At 36.7% G+C, this 15,335-nt stretch overlaps 1 protein-coding gene and 1 long non-coding RNA gene across 6 annotated transcripts in view; both read right to left on the bottom strand.

Moving 5' to 3' along the window:
• LOC139982271 (autophagy-related protein 101-like) overlaps nt 1-15,335 on the bottom strand; it is a 47,867-nt gene that overhangs the window by 16,147 nt on the left and 16,385 nt on the right. The window lies entirely within an intron of this gene.
• Nucleotides 6,189-14,502, bottom strand: LOC139982280 (uncharacterized). The gene is made up of 2 exons (XR_011798097.1): nt 14,009-14,502; nt 6,189-9,374 (listed from the first exon to the last, which is right to left on the bottom strand). It is a non-coding gene; the product is annotated as an uncharacterized lncRNA (long non-coding RNA).

Below are 15,335 nucleotides of genomic sequence, written 5' to 3'. Positions count from 1 at the left end.
TCATCACCATACCAGTAAGGAGGCCTTGAGCTTTGCGGGTTTTGATAGTGTCATGCGAATCAATTAAACAGGTGTCAGTAGAAAAATTAGATCTAAAGCCAGATTGATATTTGTAAAGCAAGTTGTTACGGACAAGGTGACTTTCAAAGTTGGACAAAGACCGCTTTTTCAAGAATTTTAGAAACAATACACAATATACTTATAGGGCGGTAATTTGCACAATCAGTTCTGCTCATTTTCTTGTGAAGTGGGATGACTTTAGCGACCTTGAACTCATCGGGAACTTTATCATTGGAAATTGACAGGTCAACAATATGAGTTATAGGGGACGTTAAAATGGAAGCACCATCCTTGATGAACCTTGCTGGAAGATCATCAAGGCCTGTGCTCTTCAGAGGATTGAGGTTCTTAAGCTCTTTTTCAATGAATTCGTCGGTGACTTGTTCAAGGTGCAAAGTGTCCCTCACCTTCGACCGATACAAGGAAAGAACAGATTCGGAAGTATAGTTGAAGATATGTTTAGGATGTGGAAGTTTTTCCACTAAATTGGCAGCAATGTTAGTAAAGAAGCTATTGAAACAATCGGCAACAGCTTTGGGTTCATGTACCCTTGAGTTGTTAATGTCTAAGACAATCTTAGAAGAACCGTTTGATTTGGAACTGTAACCAAGGTGTTTCAGTTGTTTCCACAGCTTCTTCGAATCATTACGATGTTCTTCAAGTTTAGACAAATAAAATACAGATTTGGCTTTTTCAACATCACGCTTTACTTTGTTTCTCATAAAACAGTATTCTCTGTAAAGAGAAGCATCATTGCTGTTCATTTTAAGTTTCTTGAGCAACTGGTCTCTTTTATGAATGTCATGAAGAATTTCTCCCGAAAACCAGGGATCAGACCGTTGCTTGATGCGAACCGTTTTATGAGGAACAACCACGTCAATAACATTGGATAAGTTAAGCTTAAATAAAGTCCAGGCTCGATCGACATCTGTCTGGTTGGTGACAACTGACCAGTCAATTTCTCTCAAGATATCAAGGTAAGAATCTTGATTGTAATTTTTCATGCATCTAATTTTAATTGATTAATGAGAATTAAATTTAATCTTAGTGGATTTGTAAGTACAGAAGACTGGCAGGTGGTCACTCAAACCGATGTCGATCGTGCCTGAGTTAGCAATTTTGTTTAAGGAAATATTGGTAATAATATGATCGATACAAGAGGCAGAACTATCAGTTATTCTAGTTTTCTCGCAAATGAGATTTCTGAGATTCAGGGACTTCAGAGTTCTGGTATAGTTCTTAGCAAGATCATGGTCTTTAAGAATACAGATATTGAAATCTCCTAGCATAACGATTTCATGGTCTGAGCTAATCGATGAAATTACAGCTTCCAGACCTACATTAAATTTAGCAGCACTTTCTTTAGGTGGACGATATACAGTACCAACAATAATGGGTTTACTGTCTGGTAGATTAAGTTCAATCCACATTGATTCCATCCCATCTTTAACAAGATCATCCCGAGGTGTGTAAGCCCGATTATTCCTGATGTAAGTACAAACTCCACCACCGAAGCGATCACGGTCTGAACGAATGATGTTGTAGCCAGGTAGTAAGATCTCAGTGTCGGTGACACTGTCGTCGAGCCAGGTTTCTGATATAGCGATAATAGTAGCTTGGGTTTCTAATGCAATGGTTCTGAGTTCAGAAATCTTAGGTAACAGTGACCTTGTATTAAAATGGATGAGGTGAATACCCTTGTGTTTAAACATATCGAGGTTGGTAGGCCTATCAGAAGTATACCTTTTTTCCTGCAGCATATCCTCGTTTGCGAAATTTGGTGGATCGACTTCATTGACATTTATGTTATAAAAAGGAAGGTCTTGGAAAGAACATTTGTTTCAGAGGAATGCAATTTCTCTTTGGGTGGAAACAAGCTCCTCGTAAAAAGAGATGGAAATTTCCTTGGTACATTTAACGTGGGTCCATTTGTCGCATCCATCACAATTAACGGCTTTGCTAGTGGCGATAACACCCTTAGAGCAGGCAACACAAGGATTTTTAGGTGAGCGTTTCCCTGATGGACCAGGGTTATTTTCAATGTCCCCACTTCTTCATAGATATAGCTTAAACATGAAGCTTAAATATTACGCATGTGTATTAACAAGCTTTACAAATCACTGCCAAAGCTTATCGTGGGGTATCTTCCATTGTATCGAGATAACGTACACTTGCGCACTTATAGACCAAGAAAAACGTAAACATTGGCCTATGACGTATAAAAACATGTTTTTGTATCATCATAGTAGTTCATTATAGAACGCCGAAAGGGTAAATAATTATGGGAACATGAACTTGCTGTAATTACAAGTTATTGTAGCCTCATGCAGAGACGTCGCTAGAGGGAAGGGGGGGGGGCTCACCCCCCAAAACTAGGAAAAACTGACGATAGTTGGAAAATTGGAGTGCGACGATTGGAATGTCCGACTGTCACACTTTAGTTTATCTAGGCCTATTCATATATTCCAGTGATTGTGAATGACCTAAAAATTGAAAAATTTCGGTCAACATTGACCTTTAATCAGTCATATTTACCACGTTTTCCTTGCCACAAATTGCCACCAATTTTATCTCGCGATCCTTATACTCTACCATACAAAACTTCGTATGATTTTTAATACTCTAAAAAAATGCCTAATCGAACTACCGTCATAGGCGCAGTAGCCAAATTTGATTGAGGGGGGGGGGGGGGGGCTGTAACGACTTGCCCGAAAAATATAACCAAAAGTTTTTGCGCGCTTTCCGCGCATTCTACATGTTAATGTGCATATCATATAGGCAAACATCGGTTATTACATCGCATGCCAATATCATACAATCATGTTCCGTGTTATTACCCTTCCATATTGGTTAGAATTATTGGGGAAGTCGTTAAATTTTAATGATAATAATTATATAAGTTTAACCATTGAAAAATACATTGACTACAAGACTAGCTAAGAATATACATAGTTCTAAAGATCACCCACTACACTCCGAGTTGATCTCTATGTGCAATAGAACCAGCAAGTACAATCTACGTAATCCTACTATCTTGCCATCATTTAGAATTATGCTTTTTAAGAACTCATTTATCTACAGAGCAGCCATTTATATTCAAAATGGGTTCTTAGAATCTCTGTTATAATCCTTTTAATCTTTAATCTGTTAAAACTTCTATTCCTCTATCTTATTTCTTGTTTTTGTTTCATGCTTTCATTTTTGTACATGTTTACGTCTTTTATGTATCACTTTTTTTTATGTGTCCTATTTATAAATGTTATCATTTATACTGGAATAAAGAAATTGAAATTGAATTGAAATTGCAAATTATTCTTCTTTCAGTAGGTGCCAGAAAAATTATCAGCATATTGCCCGAATTTTTGGTTGGGGGGGGGGGGGCTTACAAGTTTGTGAAGTGAGTGCCAGTGGGTAAAAATGTATCGAGAAAAGTTCGGAACAAAAGTGCAGTCGCGAAAGATGGGTGTCTGACTGACACTGACCATATCGTTGACGAGTAGGGCGGGGGGGGGGGGAGGGGGGCTACAAGGCAGCAGTCGGAATTTTCTAGCTTCAGATCCCATCCAATTGGATTTTCAGTCACTCCCCCCTCCCCCCCCCCCATCATCATGCCTTAGCTACGTCCCTGGCTGCATGCTTTAGATTAGTTACATAGATATAAAGATCCTCATGTGGTGCAAGTTACATCTTCAAATAACTACAAAGAGAATGTTTTCTAAAACTTGCAGTTTCCACAAGAAGGATGCACTTGCATTTACGAAAAACCCGGGAAATGGATTAGCCAGAAAGGGGTAATTACTTGGAATATTTCACACGTCTACTTACGGTAGCTAATACAACCATCACATCACAAGAAAACTATCGACTTAATGATTCTTTCTCGAATCTGAGATCTGAGAATAGTATTTCAGTTACTCGTTTATTTCTTCCTACGCAATATAAAATTATTACATTCGCAAAACGTTATGTTGCCATGTTGTATCGTATCAATTACTTGCGAATTGTGCAACTTTCTAACATTTGCGAAATCGTAAGTGATAAGAAAGTCCACATCATCACACCAAACTTCGTCAACATACATACTGTAGAAAGTACTACAGCAGGTCCGTAGCCGTAGCCTGGGGGAGGGGGATGCCCCCTCCTGATATTTCCACTTCCTACATGAAAGTAGGCCTACGATAGTATGCGATATTTAAGCCAGTTTAGCGAAATGTTCATAACATTTCTTGTGATTTCGTTATAGTCATTAGAGTGCAAAATCAAGATTCTAGGCTCGTCTTTCAGGAACGGCGTTCGTAAAGAACACAAGGTTTAATATAACCGATCATCACGCATTTGGTTTTCACGATGAGCTTTGTAAGAATAACAATAAACGCAGAGAATTCCTAAGATTCAAATTACGTGAACAGTGTAGCAGTCTAATGTAATTCGACGGTTCATAACTATATTTATTACATTTATGGATGTGTTTTATGTGCGCCTATCAGCTTCATTGTTAGCCCCTATATCAGTGCTCTGATGTTTTAACCATGTGTTTTAACTGAGAATATTGAATCACTACGAATATAAGTACATATAAGGGCTTTTTTTTTCACATATAATTATATGGGGTGTGGCCCTCAGTCCCCTACACGGCACACCCATTCAGCTCGTTGACAGCTCCCCCTAGTATGCCCCTTTTGGCACGTCAAACAAATAATGATAAAACAAACGTAACAATTAATTGACACCTAACTGCCCCTCAGCATATGTAGGCTACGTCTACCATAAGAATTCCCTATGGCGTACATTTGAACATCTTCAATTCCCATTGTATAAACCAATAAAGCAGAGCTTTGGAAGTAATGTAAAGTCCTACTTTTCCCCTACGAAGTGTTTTTAACCGATTTTTTTTGCTAATTCACCAATAGATGCAATTTACAAGTGCCTGGGAAGTGCCAATTCCGGCAATCTGGGTTGTTTGGCAAAACTTCCCTAGCTAAGCGCAAACCGACGGTCCGCTTAGATAGTGTCATGATGGTCCCTTTTTGATACCACCCCCCCTCCCTTGTCTCTATGGCTACGATGAACAGTTTCAAAACTTCCCAATGTCCCTCTATGTAGCCTATGTATATAAAATGTAAGTCACGTAAGTATATGTTATGTATGTATAGCATACTGTATGTATGTTTATGCATCAGATTTACGTATATATGTGTATAAGACACAGGAATGATCAATGACCAAAAAGTTGGTCTACAAGACATCCGGGGTTGTAGTCTTTACTGCGGGCGTTTCTTAGCTTTGTTACGACTACGTGCCCGCTGTGTTCATACCGTCAATATTGTCGTGTGGGGTGGAGGAGGGGGAGGGGAGGGACAACGGCGATGGGTATGCGTTACAAAATGACAGTACACCGCCTGCATCCCCCCCCCCCCCCTCTGAATGCTACCTCTGTAAAACTATACAATTGTTTTTATATTTCCTGACCTAAAGGTTGAGTTGATAGTGTTTTGTCACAGTAATACATCCAATAACACCATTTCCGGTTAGAGTATGTTTGTTCGAACGAAGCGACATTTACATCCAGTTATAGGGAGAGCACCGGATTCAGATGGAAGGTTAACAGATGGTAGGGGTGGGGGATGCTCTCCTCTCCCGACTGGTTATCTTATGGGTCTGAAACTTTACGGAAGTTGAAGTTCTGCTAGTAGAGGCGAATCAATGATTTCTATAAAGGGGTGCAACATTGGGAAATGTAAACTCTACTCCAATGTTAGAGGTATGGGTGCACCCTCCACCCCCCCCCCTTCCCTTCATCCAGCGAAAAAATCAAATTGTAGTCATCAATTTGTGCATTTATCCTAAGTATAACTTAACTTAGGTCTATATTATTATCTCTTTAAAACCAAGGTTACACTAATAAATATTTTGTGTGAGGCTGAAAAAGGACAGGCATGCACCCGTAGTTCACGTGAACTAATTTTCCCGGTTGAATGTTTAAATGACCCGACTGCACATTTTACCCGAATGATGATAGAAAGTTTGTATGTGGGAAAGGTTCGGAGGTATTTTCCCGGTGATCCTTTGCGCACGGCACTGAAAGAGTGTAAATGTCTTGCTTTGTAATAAATGAGGAAGCAGCAGCACATGATTTGATTTCATTTATTCATTACAGAATTAATATAAAATTTATAAAAAGGTGTTAAAAAATACGTTAACAGGAAGTATAACTAATATAGAAAGGTGAAATCATATACATCGTGCATTTCAAAAATAAAGAGGGGAAAACAATATAACCATCCAGTGTAGTATATCAATTCTTCGTGTTTCTGCAGCGTTGCGCCGTACAGTGAATGCATTGTTTGATAAACAGTTGAATAAGCCACTGCTCGAAAATTAATTAAGTTGTATCACTGGTCTGACGAACTTCCGACAGATGATTTACCCACAGGTTGGAACGTTGTCCGTGCATCTGTCCGCTACAACTACGGTGCCCGTCAAACTACGCATTTTCTCATGCACAGAGTCATTGGCTATTGACGCTGCGCATCAAGTTCCCTGGCACCCATACCTCGTCAGGACATATGTGAGTCCCCACCATGCCGTGTAACATGAATCGTCCATTAACCTAATCACCTGTTTCGAAGTTTTACATCTCCGCTCATTTGTGCACTTCCGTACATCCGTAGAGAATATTTCTGAATGGGTCTATCAATTAATTGACCTTTTGACCTTTAACTCCTGGTCAAGTAAGGCCCTATTTTAAAGTTGGTGATATCACGCGGGACAAATTAAAGTTGAAAACACAAAAACAATTAAGGTGTTAATGAAGTAAATAGTAAATTCACAGATGATTTACTTCAACCTTTATTAAAACTTAAAAGATTTTTACATACAATGAAACATCGTCGTTTGAGAAAAAAAATGTTGAAGTATAACCATCACATGTTCACTTTCCACCAATCAGAGTAGTGTAATATGACAACCGTTCATGTAAGATTACATGAGGTTCTGGGAAATCAGTCAAAGATGAGTATAATTTACAAGGACTATAGTACAATTTACAAGCAATCACATGATAATATTGTCTTAATATTGTGTCTATGCAATGGATATTTTACAGAAAACGTTAAGAAGCCGAACACTCTCACAATATTGTCATTCCTTAATATTTTGTATGACATATACAAAATACATCAAAGAGTTTACACTTATATCAGCAAAGTTCATTAATTCGTAAAAATAAATATATACATTAAAATGAATTACAATGTAAAGAATGTACAACTCATGTTCATAATTTTTAAATTCATGATTCATAAAGAAACTTACTTTTACACTTAATTGTTAATGGAAATAAAAGTATCTACATAATTTAATAGTTGTATCACTCCTCTGAAATGTGTATTCTACCAATTATTATTTTCGTCATTTTTTACACATTTGTGGTGAAGTTTTCGATTTTCTTTTTGTTCTAAATCGTAAGATACTTGTAACTGTCCAAGAGATGAGAAGAAGTACTGATTCTGTGTGGACATGTCGATGGCGTAATTAAATCGTCACATACTCTCTACTCCAATGCTGAATCCTTGACTGACACCATCCATATCCACTCACGTACCGATTATCGTTCTCCAAGTACTATATTTATATCACAATCGAAATAGCTAAAGTAATTGCCACAGAGGTTAACTCCATCAAGACTGTTAATGAGAGAGTCCATTCTTCAATATTCCTGGTGTCATGTTGGTGGTGTTTGTACTTATTTGACACCCACACCACTGCTGAAACAAGTTCAATTACACATTAGAAACCTGAAAGCCCACGTCTCTCTACCACTACCACGAACCTTAACTTTATCTACAGTGTTAAATAATCCTTCTTTCAAACTATACCTATGTCACAATGTAAAAATCTCAAAACTGAGTGAGCCAAACTCATCTAGATTCCATTTTCTTTGTAATTACTCCATCAAGTACAATTTCATAAAAATGTTGATTTTGTTGTCACACATGTGTTTTCTCTTTTCGAGTGTAACTTATACGTCATTCTGACATTAATGTTTCATTCTCTATAATCGGTAGAGGAAGAAATACCGATGAAGTAATATCAGACAATAATTTTTTAACAGAATGATAAAATTTGGAATATCAGCATCGAACCTAGTTAGTTAAAAACCATTATGGTGATTTTAATGAGAAAAAAAAAACATGTCTATAAAGCAGTTCCCTAAATAAGAAATATAAAGAAATATCTACACAATATATAAAAACAGCGATGGTGATGAAAATGCAAAAAACTAACCTAGACGATGGCCACAATTATATATACATATATCGATCCAAATTCCCTCACCCTCCCAGTTCGTCCTATGCAAAATTCAGAAAGGCGGTTTTCGATGAATCAAGCGGTGGATAATAACTCTTACACCACTGAAGGTAAATGAAAAAAGAAGGCAGCAAGACTAGTTCGAGATCAGACTAGAGGCACTATGTTATAGAGAAGAGGTAGCGAGGGGGTAAGGTATGGATGCATGCATGCCAAAGAGAATATAGATACCGAGGGCCTAGGTTTTATCAATTACTGGTGACATCATGATGGATGTGTTTATGCTTCACTTCCTGTATTTTATCGCCACTGTTAACAGTTCTGTGATTTAGTCATCTTCCTTGGTGTGGTAGTACTGAGCATTTATTATTATTATTGTTATTATGATTATTATAATTATTATGTATTTGATAGAGCGCCCTACAAAAGATCAGAGTGCTTTACAGAAACAAAAATAACTTACACGATAAAAACAAACACCAATCTTAAACACAAGCAAAATATACAAACATTACTGCGCTGTAAATAAAAATGTTTTCATGAGACCTTTGAAGACCGAGACGTAAGCCGCTTCACGAATACCCACAGGCAGCTGGTTCCAGAGACGGGGACCAATAACTTGAAAAAAATTATCACCAGTTTTACGCTTTGAGTATGGAACCATGAGTCTGGTGGTATTAGATGATTAGCGCAGTCTACGTCTCAAACCATCAACATTACTTAGAGGAGAATTATACTAAGAAAGAAATCGATCAGATAGCTGGGAGTCTCACCATGCAGAGATTTAAAAACATACACAAGGAACTTGTACCTTATCCTGTCCTTATCCAGCAGCCAGTGTAGAGTACACAGTAGCTGGAAGAGCGCCGATCACGTCCGCAAGAAAACACCAAACGCACAGCTTTACTTTGAAGGCGCTGAAATTGCTGAGATTTGAGGAGGATCATATCAGGTTGTCTTCAGAAACAAGTGCTTGTTGGAGTCATCTACCAGTTTCCTACCTTCTACAGGACGAAGAAGAAAAATATTGGACATGGAATGCGTGGGTTATAGGCCTAGTCAGTTACATTGTTTTAGGTTTTTTCATGAGGAGGAGGGGTCGGGGGGGGGGGGAATCATAACTTAAGATATGTGGATTTATAAGAGTGGAAACTTTTATACAAAGGACTAATGTTTACTAATAAGTTACTGTTGCTTCTTCTTTAAACATTTAATCCTTACCATCAATGATAAATATTGTGTTAAGAAGGGAATACATCAATATTAAAGATGAACGATAGTGATTTTTCACCATCGACGAAAAAATACGATTTTATTCAAGAGTATTCTAGTTGGTTTCCATTTTACACATGTGAAAATTCAAGTCAATCCGATGTTGGGAAAGGCTTAAAAAAAATTCCTAAACTCGTTGATTTTTTAAACAAAAATTGGGCTTTTCGCGAAAAGCGATATGATGATCACGTGATCTACAGTGACATGTGACGTCATTATGATGATAACAACGTGAGTGTACTTCAGCAGTGTGCACTTAGTGTGTAAGTTTAGTTGCAACCTACTCTATATTGGACTCGACAAACAACGTAAACCACTAGCAAAATCCAAGAAATTGCGTTGTAGGGGGATGCAACATAACGAATGTGGACTCTACAATAAGTTTTTTTCAATTTTCCAAGCGGAAAAAGTAGTGAGAGATATCGGAAACTCTGGATACGATTGTGAGGAGAACCAGGAAAGACTTCATCGCACCAGGAGTTTCTCATGGCAAGAATGTGAAAGTTTGTTCTGTCCACTTCACAGAAGATGATTCTCGGACCCAATTGAAATTTGCGTGTGGCAAGGTCACTAAAGTAATAAAAGTTTGAAAGATTGATGCTTTTATGCCGCATTATTTATATATATCCCGATAAATGCAACAGTAAGTGTTGGAACTGGAAGACATGTCAGACGTGAATAACCTAATGACTATGTGAGGAGAGAATCCACGTTCAAATTTCAATTGGGGCATGGACGTCGCTTAGGCAGAGTTTTTTGGGGCAGAGATGTGTTCATACCCTCCAAACCACTTTAAATGTAATACGAATGGTAAATGTGTGAGCGAAACAAAACATTGTGTAAGTATTAATTACGGTAGCGCACACTGTCACTTATGTTTGCACAGTGTGAAAGTACCGTTTGCGGACCTACGTGAAGTTGGGCTAGAATACGATTCCTCCTGAAGCCCAAACCACGAGGCATGCATGTGAATAAACGCAATAGGCATTGCATGTAGTGAGAAAATTGTTCGAACTAGACTAACAACTGGATTGAGTTCAAATGCGGTTGTATTTCAAGCTCAATGAAACCTTTCTGTTGGATTTAATGACGCACGGAACAAGGAACGTTTATGTTTTACAGTAGGCCTAGTGCATACAAGCGAATCTACTTTGTTTAGAACTTTGGATTTTCTTTCGGATGTTATACTAATCTACGTTTGAGACTATCATCTATTGTTATTGTGCCAGTTTGACTGGTAAGTGAGCACATTCATATATCACTGTATAAAACCCGCCAAAAACGTGATCTTGAGATTTACGTTACTTTGGGTCAGCTTGCGAGTTACCTCTTCAGATATTGGGAAATCGTTGCGAAATCGCCGCAAATTTCGTAAAAACAAACTTGTAAACACGTGGTGAAGAAATCAAGAAACACTATGATATTCATTATCTATTTATGTCTTGAACATTACGCCGGAAAATAACAGTTATGCTGACACGAAATGCACGCACAGCTCCGTACTGAACAGTTCACAAGAGAAAAGATCATCACAGTGACGTCATTCACTGACATGAGGGCTGTTCAAGGTCGTTGCAGTGTTTGAAAATTCCTAAATTACGGAGGCGAAAAAACGATGTTTTAATTCCCTTTTTTATAACTTTCCGGTGTGCTATTTGGAAAATTAAAAAAATATGTTGCTTGGTTACATATAAACTACATTATATATGAAAATGAGAGATTTTTTTTCTGTCACTATCGTTCTACTTTAAATTTCTGTTTGATGATTCATTATACTGGTTTGCTAAATTACTTTCAGTCGCTAATATAGATAAGTACCGATATATGTGTTTTGTTTTAATGTACCTTTAATTACCGAGTGCTTGATTGGGTTGTTATAGATATATGATTGATTACTATCACTTTACCCTACTCATTGGATGATGAGAAGTTTGTGTTCACTTCATCATTTAAACCAATATGTTCATGATTGTTTAGTTATATTTGTTCTCTACATGACTTTAAACCTCTCACTGTAAGGTATGTAATATCAGTATACTAATACGTCATCACTTTACCACGGTGACTGTTACTACACTTTATACTATACCCATTAAACGGTTTGTAACCTGCGTTTACTACATTGGAACTTCATCCAGACTTATGGAATGATTAATTAAAGCCGTATGCTACATTCAATTGCCAAATCTTTAGATTACCTAACTAGACCTAACTCGTGCACTAATCCCTCTGTTCCACACACTGAATCATTACTAGTACAGTATCTCAGTTTTCGTTCCTTGCCTTCGTGTTTGCACTGTCCATATACCATATTGCCCCTTGTCACTCCAAATTTTCCCGAGCATTTCCCAAAATGACCCAGTACTGGGACTTTAGACTCCACGAATCCCAGTCCCCCTTGGAACCTGACCTCTCTTATTTACTCGTTGCTGTATGTATTTGTAACATTGTGTCGATAATTAGACTTCACGTAAATCAACTTACACTATGTACGGCATATGTTCTGTAATATATTGTTTATTTGTTAGAAATTCACTGATCCTGAACTTGAGCAAGGAGAAAAGTAACAGACCATGCATCCACCACATTGTTCTGTTGACAACACAGTGAATAATCATGTAAAATAGTTATATCGATCCAATCCACTCATTCAATCTTTAGCAATGATTGCTCACCACATAACGTTAATGTACCTCATTCAGTGTTGATAAAGTTAATTTAAGTCCATTGATTGCATGATTTTTTTTTTTTTTTAAAGTTTTTGATAAACCAATTGTATGTATCATTTCAGTCCAAATTTTAAAATATGTGTTGACTGCATCAATTTAATCCATCCAATGTATATTGAGTAATATTTGTTGACTATATTCCTTTAATTCAGTCATTGTATGTTTAGTAATATTTCTTTACTATATCCCTTTAATCCACCTATTGCTTGTTTAGTAAAATTTGTTGACTACATCACTATATTCCACTCAATGTATGTTCAGTAATATTTATTGACTACATCCCTTGAATCCAATCAGTGTTTATTTAGTAATATTTGTTGACAACATCCCTTTAATACATCCAGTGTTTATTTAGTTATATATGTTGACTACATACCTTTAATCCACTCAGTGTATGTTAGTAATATTTGTTGAATACATCCCTTTAATCCACTCAGTGTATGTTAGTAATATATGTTGACTATATCCCTTAAATCCACAGTGCATATATAGCAATATTTGTTGACTACATCCCTTCAATCCATCCAGTGTGTATTTAGTAATATTTGTTGAACCTATTTCTTTAATCCACTCCGTGTATGTTAGTGATATTTGTTGACTACATCCCTTTAATCCACTGTGTATATAGTTAGTAATATTTGTTGACTACATCACTTTAATCTACTCAGTGTATATTTAGTAATATCTGTTGACTACATCCCTTAAATCCAGTGTCTATTAAGCAATATTTGTTGACAACATCCCTTTAATCCATCCTGTGTATATTTTGTAAGATTTGTTGACTACATCCCAATAATCCACTGTATATATTTAGTAATATTTGTTAACTACATCCCACTAATCCACTGTATATATTTAGTAATATCTGTTGACTACATCCCTTCAATCCACTCAGTGTATTTTAGTAATATATGTTGCCTATATACCTTCAATCCATCCAGTGTTTATTTAGTAATATTTGTTGAACCTATTTGTTTAATCCACTCTGTGTATGTTAGTGATATTTGTTGACTACATCCCTTTAATCCACTGTGTATATAGTTAGTAATATTTGTTGACTACATCCCTTTAATCCACTAAGTGTATATTAAGTAATATCTGTTGACTACATCCCTTAAATCCACAGTGTCTATTAAGCAATATTTGTTGACAACATCCCTTTAATCCACTCAGTGTATGTTAGTAATATATGTTGACTATATACCTCAAATCCACAGTGCATATTCAGCAATATTTAATCCACCCATTGCCTAAAATATTTGTTACTATTAATTTTATCCAATCACTCAGCGTGTTTTGCTCACTTATCTCTACTCATCCGATATGTCAGTACTTTATTTATACTACTTCTCTTTCAGTAACCATCAACTGAAAACCGATATATGACTCAATTAAACAGTTATTGATATATCACAGTTATAGTTAGATCATCGGATGACGTCACTTTCTGTTTGTTACTTTAAAACTAAGCCATGCTGTGTTTATTACAGTGGCGTGCGCTGAGTTACAAATGTTTCGGGGACTCAAGTACCACTTCAGTGGTATTTTCATGCTCTTGCTAGTGATCACAATTCCATTATGTTATACAGCAAATATGATAAATTAATTATTATACATGAGATGTATTGATTACTTACTTGCCAAAGACCAGAGACCAGATTTAGCATAAAACGTTCACCAGTCTTGTTAGTAACAGGTGTCCATAAAACTGTATGAAACAAACAAGATTAATAAACGATACATATGCTTTAACGAATAAAAGAATATCAATGATGTATTAGTGAATGGAACATTTTGAAGAATACACAATAGAAACAACCATAGCACGTGCTACTAAGATCTTTATTGTCTCTAGGGATGCATATGCTTTCTTTTCGCTGAAGATAGTTTGGGTTGTCACATGTCCTTTAGAAAAGTGATTTTGGGAGGATGGTGAAGTTAGACATATTGTAGGTGAGCTATTTTATACACCAACAAATTGTAGATGTTCCCAATTACCCCCCCCCCCCAAAACTGTCCGACAAACATCGTCAACATTTTGATGAATTAGCTGACTTGTGAAAGTCAACATTTCAGGGGTGCTACTTTATGATAAACAGTTGAAAACTAGAGAAATTAAGCCGAATTTGTGAGATTGTTTAACTTCATTGTGTAGTAAAATGTGGCTGAATGGACATGCATCTGATATATATTTTATTTGATACAACTATGACAGTATTGAAAAGGCACACCACTTTCAACATTTGTTATTTAACCCCAAACTATGCCACTCATAAATTGGTGTATAAATGTGGACGGAAAAAGTGATGTCCGAAACACTGGTCCAGTTTCGCAATAATTCGCAAATTCATCGATGAAATTTTCTGAAATATTTATGAGAGGGAACCTATAGCCACAAAGTTCAATCATGACAAAATTTGGAGTAATCCTCTTTTGGAGTTAAGAATAGATCAAAGTACAAATTTTGCAGTTTGAAAACGGCAACATTTTCCGTCCACATTTCGGCACTTCTGGGAGTATAGCCTACCATATGCATATCTCAGGAAATTGTCTATGCTATGGTAGGTACAGCTAGGTGGACTCTCTCCATGGGGATAATATTTGTATCTCTAGAATCTCTAATTATTTTGTCACAATGCTCCAAATGCCATTTATGCTAATTTGGGCGCTTTAACGTGAACAGACCCATAAACAAATTCTACTTTAGAAAAAAAAGGAGTTCTTAAAAGACTATACTCAACGTCAGGAAGGCCTACGGACGATTTAAAACCAGACACATTTTGCTTAAAATCACACTTAAATGGGATTTAAAAAAGTGGTGTAGAAAGCCAAATTATTTCAGGTTCAAGTAGGGTGACTAAAAGCCACATTGATACCAATAATCACCTGTACCATACCATACCATGTAAAATATTATGGTGCATTTTCTTGCTTATAGAATGAAGACCCCCAAGCCTCTACATC

Source organism: Apostichopus japonicus, chromosome 16 (genome assembly GCF_037975245.1).
Source record: "Apostichopus japonicus isolate 1M-3 chromosome 16, ASM3797524v1, whole genome shotgun sequence".
Taxonomy (NCBI): domain Eukaryota; kingdom Metazoa; phylum Echinodermata; class Holothuroidea; order Aspidochirotida; family Stichopodidae; genus Apostichopus; species Apostichopus japonicus.
This window is presented reverse-complemented; position numbering and strand designations above follow the sequence as displayed.